The sequence below is a fragment of the Kogia breviceps genome, chromosome 14, assembly GCF_026419965.1.
Source record: "Kogia breviceps isolate mKogBre1 chromosome 14, mKogBre1 haplotype 1, whole genome shotgun sequence".
In the NCBI taxonomy this organism is placed as follows: domain Eukaryota; kingdom Metazoa; phylum Chordata; class Mammalia; order Artiodactyla; family Physeteridae; genus Kogia; species Kogia breviceps.
Window position 1 is genome coordinate 37,744,038 of NC_081323.1, and position 14,737 is coordinate 37,758,774.

The 14,737-nt window shown below is 41.8% G+C and overlaps 1 long non-coding RNA gene across 1 annotated transcript in view; it reads left to right on the forward strand.

Moving 5' to 3' along the window:
* Positions 1-1,294: 1,294 nt before the first annotated feature.
* LOC136792471 (uncharacterized) overlaps positions 1,295-14,737 on the forward strand; it is a 28,134-nt gene continuing 14,691 nt past the window's right edge. Inside the window, exons 1-2 of the long non-coding RNA XR_010836301.1 lie at positions 1,295-1,511; positions 1,602-1,705. This is a non-coding gene — a long non-coding RNA (uncharacterized lncRNA). The remainder of the gene's footprint in view (positions 1,512-1,601; positions 1,706-14,737) is intronic.

Consider the following 14,737-nt stretch of genomic DNA (forward strand, 5'->3'; position numbering starts at 1 on the left):
TTAATACATGTTGAGACATTTCCAATTTTTTGGCACTAATGCCAGTTCAATCATTTGGGGCTGGAGAGCATAGGTGAAAGCTATGAGTTACATTTCTTGATGGGAAGCCAAGTATCTTATATGTTTGTTCTTTTTTCAATGGAATTCCAGTCTCCCCCCAGGATGCACAGAACACCAACCTGGTTGCAAAACAAGATTGGATACTGTTTGACATTGTCTGGCATTTCCAATAGGTGTATGAGTTACATTTGGACTTACACTCTGTTAATTGGATGTCTTCCCGAGCTTGTGGATTTTAAGCATTGAAGTCCTTGGGTTCTGCTGACATATTGGCCTATGGTTTGTTGTGGGTCCTATGGAATGGAAAACTTCCTCTGCTTCTAGTTCCCAAATAAAAACAGTGACCTGCCTTATTTACTTGTGAGAACATGGGCAGCATTAGTAACAGTGAGACATGTTCTCTTAGTGTAATAGTGATATGATGGACATATGTAGAGATGAAGAATAATGAGGGATTTTTGTATAATTTGTTCCTTGAAAATGTTAAGCCACTAAAAAATCTCACACTTGGGATTTTTCCATTTGCTCAAAAATCAAGGGTTCCACTTCAGTCACTGACAGGGGAATACTTACTTTGTAGATAAAAATTATTTTATCCCTATGAGAGGCAAGAATAGACTATTCATTGAAGAACTACTAATCAAGATTTCTCATGGGCTAGGCACTATTCTATGTATGGGGATACAGCAATGAATAAGAAGCATGAAGATCCTGGTCTCTCATGAAGCATGTTCCTGTGGGGAGGAACAGGCTACAAAGAAGTAAACACATAAATAAATAAGAATATGATATAGCAAAAATACCAGGAAGAAAAAAAAACATGATAATATGATAGATCTTAGGGGGCTATTGTAAATTGGCTTATCAGGGAGTGCTTTGATGAAGAGTTGATACTTGATTGAGACTCAGATATTCCACAAAGTGTCTGGGTGTTGAGCCTTTTAGGCAAAGGGAACATTTAGAGCAAACGTGCAGATTACTTTACTGCTTTGGCACTACCAGGCAAATACTAGAGAATTATATATAATACTATATAACTTTAAAAATATTATATAATTGTTTTCTTTAAAGAAGCTATCAGAATGTATTTATATGTGGGTCCCTTCAGACTTGTTATTCCTATTTGAAATCCAAGTTGTTATTTTTTTAATATGTATATATTTTTTATAAATTTATTCATTCTATCCACTTTATTTTTGGCTGCGTTGGGTCCTCATTGCTGCACGCGGGCTTTCTCTAGTTGTGGTGAGCGGGAGCCACTCCTCGTTGCAGTGCGCGGGCCTCTCACTGCGGTGGCTTCTCCTGTTGCGGAGCGCGGGCTCTAGAGCGGAGGCCCAGCAGCTGTGGTGCACAGTCCCAGTCGCTCCGCGGCATGTGGGATCTTCCCGGACCAGGGCTCGAACCCGTGTCCCCTACATTGGCAGGCAGACTCTCAACCACTGTAACACCAGGTAAGCCCCCCAACCCCTGCCAAGTTGTTATTTTTATGGGATCTTTTTAGCATTTGGTGAAAGAATTATCATAATGTTTTCTTTCTTTAGAGAGTTCCCTTCACCTGTTTTCCAACTGGGGTATGTGGCCATGACTGAGATATTCTGACTTTGAAATCAGAGTGGAAAGAGAAGGAACTCCTACCACAGGAACTGTAAGTCCCATTGCTAATGACAGGTGTATGTCTTAGCTTTTGCTGTATAACAATCCACTCTAAAATGTAATGGGTTAAAACATCAAATATTTATTTAGCCCATGAATCCACAGATTGGCTATTTGTACTGTGCTTGGCTCAATACTTCTTCCGGTCGTGATCAGACACAGACAGCTGTGGTCAGCCACAATCAGCAGGACAACTCTGTTTCTGGAGGTTGGCCGGCTGTTAGCTGAGGCAATGGGGTAACTGGACTATGTGTGTCTTTCGCCATCCAGCAGGCTTATTCTCAGAGGATGGATTGTGAGAAAGTTTGCAACGGCTCCTGAAACCTAGGCCCATGATGGGTCCAGTGTCACTTCCTCCGCATTCAAAACATTCAAAACAACTCATAAGTCCGGCATAAATTCAATGGCTGGTGAAATGGATTCCATTTTTGGTCACATTGGAAAGGATTTAGGGAGGAGTTAAGAAATGGCCATATTGGGGCTTCCCTGGTGGCGCAGTGGTTGAGAATCTGCCTGCCAATGCAGGGGACATGGGTTCAAGCCCTGGTCTGGGAAGATCCCACATGCCGTGGAGCAACTGGGCCCGTGCGCCACAAATACTGAGCCTGCGCCACAAATACTGAGCCTGCGCGTCTGGAGCCTGTGCTCCGCAACAAGAGGGGCCACAACAGTGAGAGGCCTGTGCACCGCGATGAAGAGTGGCCCCTGCTTGCCGCAACTGGAGAAAGCCCTTGCACAGAAACGAAGACACAACACAGCCAAAAATAAATAAATTAAAAAAAAAAAAAAAGAAATGGCCATATTTTTTTAATCAGTCTACCATAGCAGGCAAATGCTAACACTGCAGCCTAGAAATGTTTATATTTACAGGGGTTGGTAAACATTATCTGTAAAGGACAAGTAGACATTTTTGGCTTTTCAGGTCAGACAGTCTCTGTCACGACTACTCAACTTTGTTGTAGTGCCAAAGCAGCCCCAGACAATAAGTGAATAAATGGACATGGCTGTGTTACAATAAAACTTTATTAACAAAACAAGCAGCAGGCTGGATATGGCCCATGGAGCTATAGTTTGCTGATCCTTTATCGGTTATTGAGGTGAGATAATTTTGCTACAAAAGCCTTAGCCTTCAAACAAATAGCCTGGAATATAGCGTGGCTTCCATCAGACACTAACAAACTCAGAGAGGAACAAAGTTTATTCACACATCAGACCACAGGCCGTCATATGGATGAGCTTTTGTTCTAGTGCTCGGGGGAAGGGCATTTCTTTGGCTTTTAATACAGCATTTGTTTACGGAGCTACTTACATAAAGTAAGTAAGTTTATGTAAGTAAGCTAATTACATAAACTTACATAAACTATCTGTCATTGGTAGTGGTTGTTTGCTGCCTGGATGTAATAATTGCTTATTTACTTTTGTTTGTTGTGGTTAGTTCACTTTCAAGGAAGAAAGACAAAAATTTCTAAGTAGAACAAAGGCTAAGAGGAAAGAGAAGGGAAACAGTAAAGCAATTAGAGCTCCTCAAGGGCAGGGATGGGGCTCTGTCCAGGAAGCCAGATTCTCCAGCTGGAAGTGGCCCCAGGGATCCACACACTTGTTCTCACCGTTGGGTGCACATCAGAGTCACCTGGGGAGCTTTGCACAATTCTCATATCCAGGCCACACTCCAGGGCAATTAAATCAGACTCACTGTGGGCAGGAACCAAGCATCAGTACTTTTTAAACCTCCCTATGTAATCCAACATGCAGCCAAGTTTGAGAGTCAGGGTTCGACAGTCTTGGCACCTCTTAGTGACTCTGTCTGAGGTCTGGACTATCCCACGAATGCATGTCCCCCACTCACCTGAGTGCCCCCTCTGGGAACTCATCAGCTCCGGGTATTTTCTTCTCGGGAGCTCAATAATACGTAATGACATGATAATCTCTCTGAATTCTGACGCAGCCCCAGGGCCCTGAGCTTCAGTATTTGTCACTTGAAAGTTCATTTCTCTTTTCAAAATCTCATTTTTCTTTTCAGCATTCAGCTATAAGTTTATCATCTCTACCCAGAGTACTCTCTTTTGGAAAATCGATACTATTTCACCTGAAGTATTCTTTCAGTTGAAGGAGAAAAAATGAATAGCCAGAATTATCTTAAGGCTGACTTCGCAAAGAATATATTCAACTTTCTAATAGTTAAAGTCATCCTATATTTAAGTGTCCTCTGGACATGCCACTAACTGAAGTCAATATTTTATTAATCTTCCTGTAAATTGCTCAAAGCAGCATGGCAACCAGACTAATGGATCAGTTATGGTCCCCTGTTATTTCACTCAAGCGATGGGTAGAAATTTAAGATAAAAAAGAAGTGTGGAGGTCATCTGGTTCCCTGCCTTCTTCCCCTTTCATTAATAAACTAACAATTCAAAAGTTAAGTGGCTTTCCTAACCTAGTAGGAAAACACTTTTCTGATACCTTGCGGGTTAGAGTAGCAAGAGGTTTGTTTTCAGATGGAAGGCTCTATGACGCTTTCAGGAAACAGTCTGCAAGGAGCACAAATAATGTTCTCTCTCCTGTCCTCTCACCCCCCCTTCCTTTTGCTGTACCCACTGTAGGGACTGTGGTCCTGAATGACAGTAGCTACTCTTCAGAAGCACCTCACTCCAGTCATCCCCTCAAATCCATCCTCAGGGTATTCTAGTGTTCCAACTTAGTCCCCTAGCTGTCCTTTTTTGCCAAGCTCATTCTTGCCCCTCATCTGCTTGTTTTGGGATCCGGCATCTCCAGGCCCTCACCTTCTCCAGGGCTTCCTCACAGGGGTCACCTGGGACTAACCCACAGGAGAGTATATAACTGGGAGATATCTCATGGAGCAGGGAGCCCCACTGCTGGAAAAGGACAGCTCTTTCTTATTAACGTTTCTATGGTCGAGTCTTTTCTCTCTCCCATGATGTTTCTTTAAAGCCCTTCAAGTAAAGACATCAGTATCTGGGGGACCAGCAGAGAGACTATCAGGTCAAACATGTGTCCCACAGCTGATCCTGCACCTGGGAAGGGATCAACAGCCGGCTTTGACAGCCGCCTGAAGTGCAGAGCCAGCAAAGCCTGAGCTGGAACCTCCCCATTCTTGGTGCTGCCAAATTGTGATGGCCGAAGAACGTCTTTCACAAAGGAACTTTGAGAGTTTGTTGTTACTTTTCCCATCGTCGTGCTGCAAATGGATTCTGCCCATCCTAGACTTGTAGAAAAATCGGCTGTAAGGCAAGCCCATCCAGATTCCAGTCAAAGGTATACACCACGTCCAAGAGATGGGGAACAGCCCAACTCTTAAGTCTGGACCAAAATCACATTAGTCGATAATCTTATAACCAATGATAAATAACTACTTTAATACATAGTTATTTTAATGAGTATTCCAGGAGATAGGACCAGATCACCAAATCCATGATTTCAGTGGACGATGGCTTTTCTTTTCTTGTTTACTATTTAATCTTCAAAGTTTTTAACTATACAGAAAAGTAGAGAGGATAATGTAGTGAAAACTCATATACTTATCACCTTGATTTAATTGCTTCAACTCTTTTTTCGCTATAGTAAGTTAGAGAAATTTACAGACATGTGACATTTCCCATGCAACCCTCAAGTTCAATATAAATTTCTAAAAAATAAGTACATTTTTCTATATGACCACAAAATCATTAAAGTACTCAACAAAATTAATAATTTCTTAGCATCATCTCACAATCCAGTCCAATTGCTCCAGTTGTTACCATAGTATTTGGGAGGGGTTCATATTTAGTCAAGGAGAGCACATCTTGGATTGGGATGCTATGAAAGGACAAGGATCTGGTCCTTTGTTGCTCTGTGAGGGGAAGAGATTGTGGGGTACCACATTAGTCAGGGAAGACAGTGTAGAAGACAGTGAGATTTGGGAGGGAAATAAAGGACAGGTAGTTTTCAGGAGAGATAGTGAGACAGGCTGGGACCTGGGATCTGGGACCCTTTGCTGCAGTGCGTGCATCTAGACAAACATCTCCTTAAGAAACAAACTGCAAAGAAGCTATAAGGGACTAAAAATAACTGTGTGCATGTGCAGATGGGGCAAAGTATGAAAAACAAGATACAAAAAGACGAAAAACCCAACTGCCACTTCTGTGGTGTCAGGAGCAAAAGCAGGGTACTGCGCATGCCCCCTGCACAAAGCACCATCAAGCAGGTGGGCCGACCACCCAAGTCACCCCTCCGACCCAACACCTGGACCCGCCCGCACGCCCCTCACCCTATTTAAGGGACCAGCTCTCAGGGAGCAAGCAAGGGCATCAGTTACTTCTTTTCGTTCCCTTGTGCTGCAGCCGGAGCCCTTTTCTGAATTTCTCATCTGGCCTCTTAAGCAATTTCTATTGATTAAAGTGTCCGAGAACCCCACCAGCTGGGGAGCGAATTCCAGGTAGAGATACCAAGAAGGATGATACATGGGCAAGGAGAAGCTGGTGCATCAGTGTCTGGAAACATTGATATAAATGATTTACTCATGCCTGCTGTGTAGAGAAAGTTTTTGGCCAGAAAGCCAACTCCTGGATGCTTCCTAGTTTTAGAGGAAAAGAGCACAGGAAGAAAGGAATGCTGTTGGAAATGAGGCTGAAAAATTACAACATAATAATTCTAGAAAGCCAAGAGAAGACAGAGTCCCCAAGTGTCTCTGAGCTGAATGTGACAGAGAAGACTAAACATGCCGCCACAGAGCTGCTCGGGGGCCATCTGAATCAGCATCATTTATTAGAAATACAGACACTTGAACCAGCCCTAGACGGACTCCTTGAAAATCTCAGGAATGGGGGCCTGGGAATCTGTGTTTTAATTCTTTCTCTCAGAAATTCTTCTGCACACTCAAATTGAAGAAGTCCTGGTCTACGATACATCTTCTCAAGTTCTCTCCTCAGTGTGTATCCTGCTTCAATAAGTAGCACCTTCAATCTTTCCTCTTGCATTCTGTCTGTTGCAGACTTTCCCCTATTCTTAAAAGAAAGCAAGCAAGGAAGAAAAACACGCCTATCAACCAAATCGGAAAAAAAAAATCCTCCTGTTTTCTACTTTACAGTTCTTCCTTTTATCTTTAATGTCTCAAATTTTATATATGACCTACAACTATACTCTCCATAGTCTCACAAAATATCACTATTTAAGAACCTGAACTCCGTCTTCTACAGAACCCTGCTCCACAGACTCACCAATATGCTCTAAAATCACCAAATGACCTGCTAATCGGTGATTCCCCATCTTTGTTCTTGACCATCAGCAGCAGCCTTGAAATGTAACTCTTTGGGCTTCTTGATATAACAATGTAATACCATTTAACGATGTCATACCATTTAACTTCTCATTTCCTATTTCTCAGACCTTCCACTCCTGCCACCCGCCAATGCCACTAAACAGGTGCATTTCCCCAGATCAACCTTTAACATTTGCTCTTAATTTTTCCATTCTCCCTCTAATAGAGATAACATCCAATGTTTCCAGATACCGGCTAGTGAACAGTCATGATATCTAGGTGCTATTGGGCTCAAGTAGTGCATATCAACTCACCAATTGGACGACTGCAAGTTAGAGGTTCTCTTGTCACCTGACGTCCAAGTATTTTCTCCAAATCCTCAATCCCTTCCCACCAGGTCCCTTCTATCAATAACTTCCTTTTATCTGTGAAAAAGGCTTTCACAACTGAAGCCTTAAACTTCAGGTCACTTCAGCCACCTCTGTAATATGTCACGATCTACCAAACCCTAGGTCTATTATATATACACATGTTTTTTTCCTAGCTTGTTTCTATGGTTCTTGCCAGACTCCCATTACACCCATCAAAATATATTTTTTTTCCTTTTGACCTCACCACGAGGCCTGTGGGATCTTAGTTCCTCAACCAGGGAGCGAACCCGAGGCTTCAGCAGTGAAAGTGCAAAGTCCTAACCACTGGACCGCCAGGGAATTCCCCCAAATATTAAATATATAGAAGTGATAAAACTTTTTAAAGTGGACTTGAACGAAATGTATAAACAAAGTTTCAGATTAGCATCTGGAGTCTTGAGTTGTAATTAGTCTACCTCTCAGAGGCTCAGTTTCTTTGCCTATAAAATGATGGTTTGAGAACTGATTATTTTATAAGACTGTTGGGGAGAATACAGACTTCATACAGCACTTTAAGGTTATGGTTATTAAGAATAATTATATGCTATTATTATTGTTAAATGACTCTTGATTCTCCTTTAGATCAGGATATGACCGATCAGGGTTGAGGTCTAAGTAAAATTATGAAAGAGATGAAGTCAGCTTCCCCATCTCATTGAGCCTTTTGAGTATTTTTCTTCTTGTCAAAGCTGTTGTTGCATGAAGGGCTTAATGTTGGTTGGCTGACAACAACCTGTATTATAAACATAGGATTTTAAGCATGGATTCCATGCATTCGTGTGTGTGTGTGCACGTGTGCGTGTGCATCTCTGCGTGTGCGCAGGTGTGAGTATCACCATGGAGAACAGCTCTGGGGAGCAGCCAACTTTGAAATATCCTCCAAGATTCTCTCTCTCCCCCATTTTCTAATGAGGTAGCCCCAGAGCGTTTGCGAACAAGAACAGAGAAAGCTGGAGTCAGGATTTCCTACTGCCTCATGCCATCCACAGGCTCTGTTCCCCCTCTATTGGAACAACCAGCGAGAAGCCAGGACAGGCTGTTTTTGCCTGATTCATCCATTTATGCCTCAAGATCATCTTTAAGCTTAAGGATGAAAGCCAAATGGCTCTAAGTCCTTCCACAGTATAAAGTTTTGTACTATTTACTCATTAAAGTAATAACTTTACTGCTATAAAATCCCTTGAGGAACCCAACATTCTAAATTCTGTTAATAATTTAGATATGCTGTAACAGCAAAAGAATCTGCAAAACCAAAAGGGAAGAATAAGCACCATAAATATGGTAGAATGACATATAAAGTTCTAGCCTATGTAAAATATAACACTCAGAATATTCATACTCTTAATTAATGAAATGGGAAAAGTTCTTAAGTTCTCTCTCTCTCTCTCTCTCTCTCTCTCTCTCTCTCTCTCTCTCTCTCTCTCTCTCTTTTGGAAGCAAAATTGAGAACGTGATTTTGTGCACTAGTATAATGAAAACATTGTATTTTGCACGTCTGGGACAGTAAATGCAATGTTAGCCATTTTCCACAGTAAGCAGGAGGAACTAACATTTATTGGCACAGAGATCTTTACACACATCTTAAAATTTAATCATCATTAAGGCCATTATAATATTAAATTATCACCATTTTGCAGTTGAAGAACTTGGGGCTTAGAGAGGTCAAGAATATTGTTCAAATCCACATGGTAGAACTGGGTTTGAACTCAAATTTCTCTCATTTCAGAGCTCTTCTCTAAAACCTTCTTATTGAAATATAGTGTTCATACAAAAACGTGTGCTAGTCCTAAGTGGAATGTGGTGAAATCTTTACTTAATAAACACTTCATGTAAGTAGTCCCTGGATTAAGAAAACATTACCAGCACTCCCAAAGCCTCCATAGAAAACTACTATACTCGATTCCAATACCATAGATTTGTTTTGCCTATTTTTGAAAGTAAATAAGTGGACATGTGTAGCAAGTCTTCTTTTGACTTCTTCTGCCCAGCCTTAGGTTTTGTGAAATTCATCATATCCTTATAAGCACTTATAAACCATTGATTCTTAGTGTTGTATAATATTCCATTGTAAGACTACACATTAATAGATTTACCCATTCTATGGTGAATAAAAATGAGGTCTTTCCTCTTTGGTGGTCTTACAAATAATCCTGCTATGAACATTCTTGGCTGACCTTATTTAACATTTCTGCTGATCTGTCTCGAGGAACAGAATCATTGAGTTGTGGAACAGGCATAGCATCAGCTTTACTAAATAATGCCAAACAGTTACCCAAAGTGTCTACGTTTCTATCCATGGAACATGAGAGTTCTAATTATTCTACATCCTTGCCAATACATGCAGTTGTCTGGTTGTTTTTTTGTTTTCCTTTCATTCAGCATATTTTAGGAGTATATTGATATCTCATTGAGATTTTAATTTATATTAAAATTCTGTGCTCTCTTGACTTTCCACCTGTTTCCATTGTATTTGATGGCCTGCATTTTTGAGGTGGACAACCAGCACCTATAAATGCACACAGTGGTCTTCAAACGCATCTATAGCCAGTAGGAGCAATAAACCCATAAACAACAAGTGGAATCTTTAGGCAAGAGCCAGTATACTAATAACAATTTCAAAAAAGGACAGATGAGAGGCAGTGAGTAGAAATATAACAGATTACAAAATCTCCACCCTGCATCCATGCCCTTTCAGCAATGTGACCTTGCTGCTCTTCCCATCAAGAGTAGAGTGTGTTTCCCCAGTATTTAAATACAGACTGGCCTTTCAGTTTGTTTTAGTCAGTAGAAGTAACAGAATGCCAGGTTGGCTTAGGCCTCAAGATGTCTTGAATGTTCCCACTCAGGTTTTTGGAAACCCACTGAGCCAGCAGGCTGGGCTTAGGAAGGTGAGAGACACAGGAACCAGAGCCGAGTTGTCCCAGCTGGAACCATGAGAGAGTTTCACTATCAACTAAACCTGGATCAGGTCAGCAGAACACGGGTCAACTACAGATTTGTGAATTTATAAGTGGCTACTGTTTCCATGACCAAATACAAGGAGGTTGGCCAAGTGTCCTGTTTTACACATTTCCCCAAAAGTGAGCCCCTGCTTTAGTCTGGTACTGAATTTCTCTGCCCGATATTATCTCCCATTCCTAGGAAAGATATTGGGTTGGCCAAAATTTCGTTCAGGTTTTTCCATAACATTTTATGGAAAAACCCAAATGACCATATTGGCCAACCCGGTATCACTCTTGAATCTGTGATGTTCCCAGAAAGCCAAATGGAACGTGATTCTTATTTTTCTTAATCTAACTCTGTGCTCTTGAAGACCCTTGTACAGTTGGAGAGCACTCCCTTAGTACAAGCAGGTAGCACGAGGGAAAGCCCTGCTTTTAATATACTCCAGTTTGCTTCTGGATAGTGACTGCACATCAGTTCCCAAGTCCAGCCCAAAAAAGCTATAAGAGCTGCTGTGTCAGCACATGCAGCTCCACTGAGCTCTGACGTTGTGCTAAACAGTTCTCCTCCCAAAGCAATCCAACCATCCCTTTGTCAGGGATGAAAATGACTGCCTTTGTTGTCTCACCAGCTCTGTGCTAGAGCATTTCCAATAAAGAAAATTACTCTGCAAAGATCCTTCCTTGGTAGAGAGGCAATGTGGCAGAGTGGGCCCAAGCGTTTGCCCTAAAATGCACAGGAATCACCTGGCATTTTATTCAAATGGAGATGCTGGTCAAGTAGGTCAGGGGTGGGGCCTGAGGTTCAGCATTAATAAAAAAAGGTCTAAGTCGTGCTGATGCCACTGGTCCATGGGCCACACTTTCAGTGGCAAACGTCTAAGGTCCAGGTTTTGGACAAATAGGCCTGTGACCCAGTGGCTCACAGCTTCAGCTTTCTCATCTGCTAGTTGGATTGGTATAAGATTTATGTGAGACTGTGCATGTAAGAAACTAATCACAACCCCTAGCACACAGGACAGGTGGAGGATATAGAGTTATTGTGTTATGCAGATATGTAGAGTTGCCCAATAGTTACTGTACAGTCTCTCTCCCCAGAAATGGGTCTTTATTCTTAGAATTTCCATGGGCTCAGTGCCAGGCAGCTTTTGATGTTTTCTGAGTCCCACGTTCTTGTCCTCTCAGCCTTGGAAGCAGTTCTAAAGCAGAGGTAAAGTACAAGTTGTGGAATTTAGGTATTGCTGAGGGAATCTTATTTAGGATGAGAAAGGTTAATAGTAGGCACTCATAGAGAGGTTACGGTGAATCAGGGTCCCTTGATTTGAAATCTATGCTGTTGAACCTTTTCCATGATTCCCATTCATGTCCCAAACCTATGCAGCTTTTAGTCCTATGCATTTACCCTCAGTTTATAAGGTTAAGTTGAAAGAAGAATGAATCAGCCCCATGCGAAAATACTCAGCTGTTTTCCAAACCCACTTTCCCAGACAAATCAAATAATAAGACAGCAGAAAGAATCAGGTTTTATGAGACTTGTCTATTAGATATGTTCTTTAAATCCTTGCTACTCATAGTATGGTCCAGGGACCAAAAGCATTGACATCATCTGGGAGTTTATTATAAATGCAGAATCTCAGGTGCCCCACCAGAGCTACTCAATCAACTCTCTGATTGAGGCCCTGGGTTCTGTGTTTTAGCAACCTCTCCAGGTGGTTCTGAGGCATGTTACACTGTGAGAAGCATGAATTTAGGGCCTCAGACCAAGAGTATCAATTTGGCCCCTTCTCTTTAAAGAAATGTAGGATCCCAGGCCGTAACCAACAACTTACCAAAGTAGAATCTGTATTTTAACAAGATCCTCAGGACATTAGTATGCTCATTATAGTTTTAAAAATAATGCTCAAGGGTAGAACATACTTTGGGCCCAGTCTACCCTCCAGGATACTGACTAGATGGATTATACACCCAGGAAAAACACACAAATTATTGGAATAAGAGAAAAATTCAGATAGAGCTGCCCTTACATTGCACTGACGCAAATAAGAAGGAATGAAATCTTTAGGCATTGCTATTCTGCCATTTACATGGCTGCTTAACCAAAGTTTGGGATGAGCTGGGATTAAGTAGAATGAGTTACAGGTAGTGTTTTTGCTGGAAGACCATTAGAAACAATTCCCATCTTGACAGGACAGTAGGGGAAAAAGAGTTATGGTTTCTTTGTTCCCTCCCTGTTCAGTTTGGTTCAGAGACCAGCAGAAAGGGGGAGGAGGCTTTGTTCTCTGGGTGTGGGTGAGGCATTCTTTCCCAAATTTTTACTCAGGGCCCTGGATTTAAAACTGACTGCTTCTGCCAGTTCTGATTTCCTTGAGGCTCTAGGTATAGAAAGAGACTTCTGTGATTAGAAAAAACCCTTCTGGACAAGATGCTTCAGTGGACACGTCAACCACTGCCTTATCTTGCCCACTGCTTGTACTGCACGGGGCTGACCTGTCCATCCAGGTCAGCAGCTGCACTTTGGCTCATCTTGGATTTTTTTATGATCTAGGGATAAAAATGGGGAAAGTAGACCCTTGTTAGTATCTGACCAAAATCTGGTATTGGAACCATTATCAGAGAATGTAATCATTTTAAAATTTATTTTTAGTTTCAAAGTTATACACATACATGTACATATAGCAACTGCTGACTTAAGCATATAAAACTCATCTGACTCTTTGTCCAGGTACTCCAAGGAGCAGATATCAAGACATGATTAACCATGCAAGGGTATTATTAGGGGAAATTGCCTTGTGAGAAAATAGGGGGGGGAGCCACAGAAGGCTGGGAGAGCTGTGAGACCATGGTGAGGTCTGACACCTGTGAAGGAGAGAATGCAGGAAGGAAGGCTTGGGGGTGTGGGCGGGGAGCATCTGAGATCACTGTGCAGCCTGAGGGAGGTTCAGCAGGGTTGTTAGAGAGTTCCTGAGCCAAACTGGGCTGCCAGAGTGTCCCCCAGAAATGGGCCTGCTTTAGTATTCCTACATTCTGAGTCACTGACTAGGAGTACCAAGTCAGTGGCGATGGATGTCTGTCGTAGTCAGGATCCTCTGTCAACATCTCTTCCTGTAGTTGGAGGAATGCAAGACACATTCTCAAAACCATAACTTTCCTCCTCCCCCTCCCCATCAAAAACATTCAGTGGTAGCTAGTATTTAAAGAGCCATGTACCAGTGTATTTGGCATCTCATGCAGGGTTTCATAAATATGAAATGCATCCAATCTGCATACTCACCTTAGACCTTCCACTGCTATCTGAGCAATTTGTCAACTGTGTATTTGCAGGAAGACTCTACAAGTTCTCTTTGGAGAAATGGCAATAAGAACTTGGGTGTTGTCATATAAAACTTGGAGAATGGAGTCTTGATTCTTAACTAAAGCATTGACTTTTGTTGATCACCTTTGAGAAAGCAGGAGACCAGAGTGATGTAGAGAGTGTGAAGTGATATGTATCCTGCCTTGAAATACCAACAGACAGTTGGAAGTGAGGATTTTTTGAGCAGTTTTCTGAGGTTCTCTTTAAACTCTCCTCCAACATATTCCCTGAGGAAATGGTTGTACATTTTTCAATAAGAAGGATTGCAACAGACATGTTGTTTGTTGCATACTAAAGACATTCAATATTAAGTTAAGAAACCCAAAAGATCCTAGGACTGGGAAGTAGGAGAACTGGGTTTAAATTTTGTGACCTTGCTGTATGACCTTGAGCAAGTCACTAACCTCCATTCAAAGCTGTAGTTTTTTTCCCTTGTGAAGTGGAGATAATAGTACTTGATTGCAATTCACTCGATAGATTAGTTTCCCTTGTTGAATGACATCACATGGGAAATTTTGAAATGTCATATGAAAGAAAGGTGACTGTGTAAGTTGGACTCCTGTCCAGTTAAGCAAAATAAGGTTTATTTTAAGGACACAGATGGATTAGAACTGGAAACAGAAGGTCCCAAGGAAACAGAGTAGAACCAGGGTTGGCTATTTTCTCTCCTTTAGGTTTACCTCTCAGTTTCTTCAGACTGGAAGATTCCTTTCTCCCCCATATTTCAGAGTTTAAACTTTGGCCCATTGTGCAGCTAAAGAGAAGGGCCCTGAATCTGAGATCACCCCACATGGAAGACCCCTCTGCCAAGAGGAGCCCACGGCCGTTTCCTCAGGAAGCAGCTTTGGACCAGGGTATTTCAGTAAGAAGCGGGAAATTGGGCATGACTGGCACCTATATATATCCAACAGGTACAGATTATAAATTTGGCAAGGTGACAACATCCATAGAAATCAGACTGTTGAATGAAAATCTAGAAGTGTGACCTAGCCATTCTCCTTCCAGTCCACAAGACTTGGGACAAATCACATAACTGCTTTAAGCCTCAGTTTTCTTGCTGGGGATAAAA